The sequence below is a fragment of the Procambarus clarkii genome, chromosome 45 (genome assembly GCF_040958095.1).
Source record: "Procambarus clarkii isolate CNS0578487 chromosome 45, FALCON_Pclarkii_2.0, whole genome shotgun sequence".
In the NCBI taxonomy this organism is placed as follows: domain Eukaryota; kingdom Metazoa; phylum Arthropoda; class Malacostraca; order Decapoda; family Cambaridae; genus Procambarus; species Procambarus clarkii.
Genome location: NC_091194.1, coordinates 9,184,166 through 9,194,004, shown reverse-complemented (window position 1 = coordinate 9,194,004; position 9,839 = coordinate 9,184,166). Strand labels below are relative to the sequence as shown.

General features: G+C 38.8%; 1 long non-coding RNA gene and 1 other non-coding gene across 2 annotated transcripts; one reads left to right on the top strand and one right to left on the bottom strand.

Moving 5' to 3' along the window:
• The first annotated feature begins 2,596 nt into the window (after positions 1–2,596).
• Positions 2,597–7,434, top strand: LOC123770047 (uncharacterized). Its single transcript, XR_011222107.1, has 3 exons — positions 2,597–3,105; positions 4,849–4,990; positions 7,297–7,434. It is a non-coding gene; the product is annotated as an uncharacterized protein (transcript).
• LOC138350458 (uncharacterized) lies at positions 7,431–9,812 on the bottom strand. Its single transcript, XR_011222108.1, has 2 exons — positions 7,655–9,812; positions 7,431–7,552 (listed from the first exon to the last, which is right to left on the bottom strand). It is a non-coding gene; the product is annotated as an uncharacterized lncRNA (long non-coding RNA).
• Positions 9,813–9,839: the final 27 nt, after the last annotated feature.

Genomic DNA, 9,839 nt, shown 5'->3' with positions numbered 1-9,839 from the left:
CCTGCCACACAACCCTCTTTCTCCTTTCCCGTTGTCTCAAAAACCTGTCTTCCCCCCCCCCCCCCGCCCCATCCCCCTCACTGTCCTCAGACCCGAAGGACCCAGCGTGATCTATGACTCTCCAAGATGCCAATACTGTCTTATCCATGCCACGCCTCAACGCATAAAATTAACCCCTGACTGGTGGACGAGATCCAAAACGTTTTCTCCCCATCCATAAATTGCACTCCAGTATATTTTAATGCTGGAGTTGCATAGTGCATATCGCAATATCATCTGCAACATCCAGTACACTTATTATAAATATATTACTTTCACTGTTTGAAAAGAGGGGGGAAAATTTCATTAATAAGTCAACAAATGGCGTCTTAGCAACATATTCGCAATAAAATGTATATGAATTGTATTTTCATAAATTTAAACACATACTGTAATGTCTCTGTGGCTCATTTGTGTACTTAGATTCCACCTGAGTTCTCTTGTCGGTGTGCTGCCTACGTTAAATAGCCTATTCTTGTCTTCTCTATAATTTACTGAGTATTTTGTATGTTATAATCATGTTTACCCTTTTCCCCTCTTTCATTGACGCGAGGTTTAACTCTTATTACCTGCTGATTGTTGTGTGTCAATGCTTGGACAGGTTTCAGCAACAGTTGTAATGAGGAGCTGGCTAAGAGGTTCGATATTATTAAATTGGTACAAAATTTGGAGATAATTGTGTGAGGCTTCGCTTGCTGTCTATCCGATATTCATCTGGCATACTTAGCCCTCGTTAATCATCCTGCTCTTGCATTATCCCCACGCAAATACCTATTTATTGGCTTCCATATTTTGGTCTTTAATGATACTACAGTTTAACGTTCACAGCAACCTGTCTTTAATGATACTATAACGTTCACAACAGCCAACAATTTTATAAAAAAAAAATATTATTAGCATGGTTATTTAATTAATTATAAAACGAATTACTGATATTATGAAGTATAAATAAGCCAGAAGAGACTCCGACCAGCGGCAACTGAAGAATTCATTTTATACTAGAATGATTCATTATTCAATATCCCGAGGCATCGCATCATTATTGTTTCCAATTCTTTCATTTCTGTTTGTGTTATTATTATTCTAAACTCTTGGGAGTAACATTTCCATATTAAAGTAGAACTGAGCAACTGAGGCCCGACATGACTGTAGGTCCGGAGGCGGCTGGCCAGTATTGACGCAGGACTAATTAACACAACTGTTAGAATTTACTTCTACTAACATTTATGTTACTTTAGGATGGAGATGTATAGTTCACTGATTTCAATTAAACCATCACGCTTGGATTCGGTTGAAACCATCATCTGAAGTGATTTATATCTTCTATTTTCATTTGTTGTGCACATCGTGCAAATAGGCGGCACCCATTGTTAGAGAACAGTTATTAGTCCCAGGACACTCGACAGGCTAACACCACACTTTAAGGGGGTACCCAGCGGTGCCCGGGAATGTCTTTGTCTCTCTGGGGGTCGGGGTGTATGGATGGAGGGTTGTTGTTGTGTCAGATGGGTTGTTGCACAGTGTCACACGGCACTTTTCATTTATACCAATCCCACCCCACCCATGTTGGGCATGTACCTTACAGCAATTACTTGCCAAAAATGAATAAAGCTATCACCAAGCATTTGGCCTCCTGCCTGGGACATTTACATTTATAAATACATATTGTGTTTGTTGCATTTTGCAGACAATAATAGCTGGAAGACATGATTCAATATGTTGTAGTTTTCTTTCTTTTCGCATGAATATAATTGGCGGGAATTGTGGTAGCCTTCTGACCCGCATAGGAGCACCACCAACACAATATTAAATTAATTCTTTCTTATCGCATCAAATCTGTATTCCATAGTTGATCGCGCAACCCGTCCTCTGACAAATAACGTCGCACATAATCAACTAGTCAACCATATAACGTCGACCACATAATCAATTAGTCAAATTATAACTAACACGTAGACCCTCTGAGTGGTGCCCACTTTGTACTACCACAACTGATATCTCCTCGAATGATAGTACTTATGGTGACTATTTGGGTGTGAAAGTACCAATATGTAGAGGGGACCGCCAGTAAACCCATTTTTGTATTATTAACTTCATAAAAGTCCGGAAAAAATAAAGCTAAAAACTGAACTCAAATATTCCTAGGCCTAGTATAGCACATATATATATATGTACTATATTAGGCCTAGGATCACTAGGAGAGGTTAGATTAGGTCCTATATTTCTGATGTGGTTAAAAAGTTTCCGGTTTACTCAAATTTAATAATACAGAAATCAACTTTCTGGTGGCCCATCACTGTAAATTGGTACTTTCCACCCAGTAGTTATTATAAGTACTTTCATTTCAGTAAGCTGAGCTGACTACCAACTCTCATGACCAAAATATTTTACTCATCTTGGCCGTAATGAACCTAAAATACGTGAAGTATTCGGTAATACTCACATAATATAGCATATTTCTTCTCTTCTTGAAACATGTCAGACTCCCTCCAGACTGTCAGGTTCTATGTAACCTATCGGCCTCCATAGGTTAGGTGGGCTGCTTGGGTTCATACGTTTCCTGCTAGGCCGACCAGTTGCACACTTGACGGAGAGGCAGGGGGAGAGAGCAGGCACCACACTTGACGGAGAGAGCAGGCACCACACTTGACGGAGAGAGCAGGCACCACACTTGACGGAGAGAGCAGGCACCACACTTGACGGAGAGAGCAGGCACAACACAGATCACAGTAGAAATCACACGTTCAAAAACACACACAGTCCCACTCACGTGTTTATCCCTACTTTTACTGCGGCGATATTTCAGTCTTTTGAAACCTCATTTGGCATAAAATGCACGAATAACAACACATAAACGAAATACAAGTACCCAATATCTAAACAGTTACTTATTAATAAATGTGCCTTGCTTGTGAATAATTTGCTAGTGCTTTAATTACAAAAGAGGTAGTGGATTAGGAAGGCAAGCAGAGTACTGGATCAGTGCGGGAGGAGCCGAGGAGGGGACAAGATGACTCTCTGGACCAGCTCCCGCGTGCCTCTAGGCCTCAGGGCTCTTTCCACCTTGTTAGTATCTCTACACCTGGTTTGCCATAGAAATTAATTTTGTTTACCCATGACTTAAGATTGTCTGTCCCCACAGAGCCCAGATAAGCGTGAGGTGTGCTTTATACTGAAGCAGGCGGCCGTCAACTCTTTTATTATTGACATTATACCAACTAATATATATATTGTATTTGTCATTCTCTGGGCTAATATATCTATTCTTTTCAGAATTTCAGATTTTGTGCCACATTTTGTACCATGATGAATGTAGATTTGCTTCCAAATGTAAAAACTTCGCGCTATTTCAGGAGCGAATAGGCTAGACACAAAAAAATATTCCTATTATTTCAGGTATAATTGTTGCAGTTAATATTTTCTGTAACATTTCGAATATTCAAATTTATACCTTAACGGCCGCTAGCGAAATTAATGTATCGCTTTCAGCAATTAATATATTGTTAGTATATTTATAATTAATATATCGGATTAAGTATAATTATTGTAAATAGTAATTATCAAAATAAGGCGCCAAGCCGTGGAGACTTATGTAGCACAATTATTGGTATAATATATTTACATGTTAAATACACTATAACGATATATTTATTATAATTAATATATTGTAAATAAATTATACTAATAAAATCTTAATTACACTATAACGATATATTAATTATAATTAATATATTGTAAATATATTATACTAATAAAATTTTAATTACACCATAACAATATATTATACAGTGATATGCTAAATGTGATATATCACTTAGTATATAATTAATATATCTGTTGGTATAATTAGTTACTGTACACGTGCTGGTACAATTTTGCACACTTAATTCCAACTCATCCTTCAAAATAACAATACATACATATAGAGGAGGGGGCGTAGTTTTTTTTCAAATTTCGATCAAATTAATATGAAAATATTATTTTCAAGTTAGTGTGACCCTGCTAATATAATTTTGTACTTGTATTGATATGAAGATTAACATATAGATGAATTAAGTTAAGTAATAGTTCCCCTTAAGTCATTAAGTCCCGCTTTAGTTCAGTTAGGCGAGTAGGGTTGCATTATGTTAGTTATTAAGGAATAGTGATAACAAGCTCTCGTAGGTTTCTGAATTAATCAGGTGGGTGTTTTGCGTGTACAATCTCCGACTTGGTATTCATGTTTTTAATATTTGAGTGTCTTGTTTAGTATAAAACTGATTTATAGAATGCTTTACTTAATCATTTAATTGATATTTTAGTGGCGATTGTTGCATTTTATTGTTGGTATTAATAATAACTAATAATAATAATTATAATATTTGTTTCAGTTTGCTTGAATTGTTTATGGCATGTGTGATTATTTATCAGTTTTTGTCATGGTACTTAGGGACGTAGTTTGGTTTCAGGGGCACAAATTACTGTCCTTGGTTTGTAGACAATATACACAAATTTATTTGTACCTTAATAATTACAGTACCATTAATAAACATTACAATTATACCAATGGTTACGATATAGAAATTCTAGTAAAAAATACATAATAAATCCATTCCCTATTATATTAGGTTATATTCTATTTATTTTGGCTAGGGTAACCTAATGGTCCTTATAAATATTGACAATGGTGGCCAATTCTGGATCAGTTACCATTAGGCTTGACTAGCCTAATGGTCCTTATAAATATTGACAATGGTGGCAATTCTGGATCAGTTACATTGTGTCATTATAATTTTGTATGTGTAATTGTGCTCTACCTGACGCTTCCAGCTTGAGGAGTGTGATGAGGATGACTCAGGAGGCTGGGTCAGGCGCTGGAGCAGGAGGGGGAACGGGCGGGGCCGTCCGGGACGCTGGGGGCGCCTTGGGCAAGAGAGCCGTCGTCCAAGAGGAACAATACTTCAGGAGGAAGGCGAGTCCGTAACTGGTTTGGTTCCCACAGTCAGGAAAGCCTTATCGAGGCGCTTCTAGGCCAACTACTGACCTTCCCCAGGTTATAACGCCACAACTGTTGCCCAACTCCCAGGTACCTATTTTACTGCTTGGTGAACAGAGGCATCAGATACAGTTTATTCAGTCCTGCTGTAGGAATCTTACACGGCACTCTTAGGGTGTGAACGGACTGTGCTGACCCTATATCGATTATTGGTGTGCCAGTGAGTGGGTGGATTGTGTGGGTGTTCTTAGCGCTTGCGGGTAGAGAAGAATGTCTCTAAGGGCCTTTCTCTGTCCTTGAGAAGAGTATTTTATTGCAACTTTATTCGCATTTTCTCTCGATTTGAATATTGCTTATACTACACCCATACTAAACGAGTACTTATATTACTGCGGCTAATCAATTTTTCTACATTGGAACATTTTGTGGTTTCCCTCTTTGTATATTCTTGCTAGTATTTTATACTTCTCAACCATGTCTCCTATCCTCTGATTCTTTTTCTCTAGCGTTTAGAGTATGTTCTCTTAGCCTGCCCTTGTAGTCTACATTTCAAATTTTCTATATTAGTTATGTGGTATTTCAAATAGTCTGCCCATGTCTAACGTGTCACTTCCCCAAAGTATCTTGTATGTTGTGATATTGGCTCTCTTCTGCTTTATACCTTGCACTGACATGCGTACGCGTGCGTGCTCACCTCAATGCGCTTGCAAAAAGTACTCGTCTAGATGTCCACATGTATCGGACGATATATGCTAGATATATCGTCCGCTCGCTAATGGTATGTACAGTAGTCAGAAATGCATCCATATGCTAGATATATCGTCCACAATATTTGCCTGAATTTCTAAAATCACATTAAACAATATTGTCTTTCTCCAATTGGCTTGGGTCGTGAACTCATTGAGAGCTTGACACAGTTAACGCGGTCAGAGAGAAAGGCAGCGGTGAATGCATTTCCTAATTAGCACTTGTCCTTCGCTCTCCTGACATTCGCCAATATCGTCGCGTCCCCTCCCACCTCTCAGCTCTAGGAGACGCTCCGTTAGGCTTCTCATATTCCTTGTTTTTGTCCACGAAATTGGAATCTGGCAGCTTTAACATGAATTCTTTGTGGGTCTTGTTTTATTCTTATTTTATTTTCTTCTCAACTTTAGTCTTTCTTACCTTTTTATGTTTATTTTAGCGTTTGTTTTTCCTTTTATTGTTAGTTCTTCTGTCTTGTATTTGATCATATTCTTTCGCTTTCTGATTATTGTTCTGCAGCTTGTTTCTTCTGAGTAATACATCTATTCTTCTCCATCTTTCCTTTCGAATATTTCTTCAAATCTTCAGCGCCCTCTTCCTCATCCACCCCACCTACTTCTCTCCCTTCCCTTTTCTCCATCTACTTATCTTTCCGTTCCATTCATCCGTCCCCTCCTACCCATCCACGCCCCCCATCCCACCTCCACACTGATTCCCTAACCACACGTCACAGTATTTACCAGTTCAAAGGTCAGCATAGCGCCTCACTTGTTTAATTAGGTAACTGCATTTACCTTCGATTTTATGTACGTGCGACTGGACTCAATTAGTAAGTGCTGGAATGTGGCAGCCAGAGTAGTGGGGGTTTTCAGGGGGGGGGGGTTGTGGGACTGTAGGAGTGATGTGGGTCGTAGTGGGACTACTGTGGAAGGTGGTAGTTGCGGAATAGTAATAGTAAGGTGGTCAGGATGGTGGTTATGACAAGGTTCGCGACAGTGGTGGTAGAGGCGATTGTGATGGTAAGGTGTATGGGTTCCTATGGGGCCCATAGGGCTCTTTGGGCTATGGAACCATTTAAAGCCGTGTATGAAGTTGGCTTCCACCACTTCAATTCTTGGTACATTTATTCCATTTGTTTACTATCCTGACACTAAACAATCATTTTAATGTCCCTGTGACTCATTTGTGTACTTAAGTATCCACCCAAGTTCTCTTGTCGGTGTGCTATCTATGTTAAATTCCCTATTCTTGTTATCTCTATATTTTACTGAATATTTTGCATGTTATAATCATGCTTACTCTATTCCCTCTTTCACTAACGCGAGGTTTAACTACTGTTAATTCGGAACTTATATCTGTTAGTTCTTAAGACACTATGCTGTTCTGTTCAAGCATACCTCTGAACTTTCACCAGCTTCTATTTGTGATTTAAGATGAGGACTCCGCGCTAGCGCAAGGGGAGTATGCTGAAGTAATGAACCTAGCAGGGGTTAAGACTAACCTCAACACCTAACCTAAGCCCTCGTCCTCTCTTGTAGGAACAAGAGGCGATGGAGGACCTACGCGTAAAGCTGGAGAAGAGCGAGAACAGCGTCAAGGAGACCACTTTGGACGTCTACCTTGAGAAGATCGGCTGCCACGAGAAACTCGTGGAGGAGCACCGCCAGCAGGCTGCTTTCCACCGCAGTATCATCATTACTCACAAGGGTAAAGTCGAATACCACGAGCATCAGATCTCAGAGCACCAGCGGGCCATCACCAAGCTCCAGGAAAAAATGCGTAACCTCAGCTTACCTGGAGCTACGCAAGATGCGTAACCTCAGCTTACCTGGAGCTACGCAAGATGCGTAACCTCAGCTTACCTGGAGCTACGCAAGATGCGTAACCTCAGCTTACCTGGAGCTACGCAAGATGCGTAATCTCAGCATCTCGGGAGGAACTGTACTCTCAGCGTTTCTGAAGCTATGCAAGATTCGTTATATAAGTGTATTTCTAAATTATTGTTTTGAATGCAAGGAAATTATTTTAATCAAAAGTTGATTAAGTATAAAATTACAATAATGGTACAGTACTTAAAAGTCATTTCTTATTTTTTAATACTACCTATCAAGAAAACTTATGTCTCAGTCTTTAAATAAATGCATGGATATAAATGGTAGAATAAATGACATTTTGAAATAAGACTTTCACTTTCTTTCATAATGCATGTTTGTCTTGATGTCTTAATATTTGGTTTTCGGTCCCCCTTCCCCCCACCCCCCCATCATTACGCCTTCCCTTCCCGATCTTGGGGGTAGAAGTAGCCTAAGCTACTCTATCCCTTTGAGATGTATTTTTTTTCTTGTCTCAATAAACTTACTTGAACTTGAACTTCCCGATCTCTCCGTCTTAAACTAAGATGAGGATTCCTTAGAAAGTGTACTGACGTTCCTAAAGAAACTGCAGCTAAGACCTGTAATGCTACATCAACTTATTTATTTGGCGAGATTATTATTAGTTTCCATTAAGAATAAACTTTATGCAGTGCGGAGTTACAATCGTGTTAGCTGTTGAATGAAGGTGGGGCATTAACTGTGTGTCGGTCTTCGTAAGGTGGGACGAGTTTAGATGACGAGTATCTACATGTTGAGGGAACATGTTAGAAACTCGATTCAGACTAAGAACGAACGATCACTAATGAAGGGATATTCTTGAGAACGGCACAAAGGGACTAACTTCGGAGCGTGTAAGCACATACGAAGCTTTGGAACATTTACGAAGCCTTGGAACGTTTAAGTATTAGACCATACATAGAAAATATAAAAATAAATAATTATATATTGCATATATTTCATTATATTTGTGTTATATTATTATGTCTGTTCGAGGTTGGGGGGGGGGGGGCAAGATGCTATATACAAGACGAAATTCACCTTTAACGAGCAATTAATATTAGCTTCATTATTAAATGACAGTCTCAGTGACTGCTAACAAACTCTAAACAAGCACATCAACAATTAATAAACATAATAATAACAGAAACTGCGTAATAAGTGCCTGGCTATGGACACTATTTAAAACAATATATAAATCATAATGGCTTAGCTGGCAAAATGTCTGCGCACACAATTAAGGGGAAGACCCAACAGCGACCACCACCTACGAGGGCAAGCTGTCGACTGACAACCTGTAAGAATTTACCTTCCCACGTTGCCTCTTAGAGGATGTGGTGGAAGAAAATGGAGCCCGGTGGATGAAGATACGGCAAAGTTTATTTTGTGTTTATTAACCATATGTATTATTAAGCTAAAATGTATTATCATTTGGGTTTGGTTGGTTTTGGGTTGAGTTATTACATAATATTACATGAGTATTTATTGTCTTATTTCTTTGTATTAATTACTGTACAAGAAAACTACAAACATTTTCACTTTACATTTGACTTGTTGGTTACAAAACATTGTGTATATATTGTGTAATGATTTTCTGTTACATTAATTGCGTTTCATAAAGTTAACAAAAACAAATGATATTATTTTATAATACATTCAAAATTGAAAAAAATACAATTTCAATAGAATAACATTGATACTAATTGTCTCTTAATTTAATATGAAAGTTGAGCTTGCTTTTTTTTAACAAAATAACTTAATTCGTGGTCGCATCATTGATGGGCACACACACACACAAAAGATGGTGGAGGCCATGACCGTCAGTAGTTTCAAAGCGTTATATGACAAAGAGTACTGGGAAGACGGGACACCACGAGCGTAGCTCTCATCCTGTAACTACACTTAGGTAACTACACTTAGGTAATTACACCAAGGACTGAAATTTCTCCTACCAAGTAAGACTTCCGCTGCTTAAATAATAACTAAAGTATCTCGCGCATATCTAACCAAGGAAAACTTTCAAAACGCTTCAGTGTTTTATCAATCGGTCAACCCTTAATTTTTATTTTATTTTACTCAGTTACAAAAAAGATGGCAAGTTGTATTTTTTTCGCAAGCTATTGCGAATTCTTGCAGAACTCCGGATGCAAGCTCACGGAACCCCCCCCCCCCCCAAAGGCTCATGGAACCCCCCCCCCAAAGGCTCACGG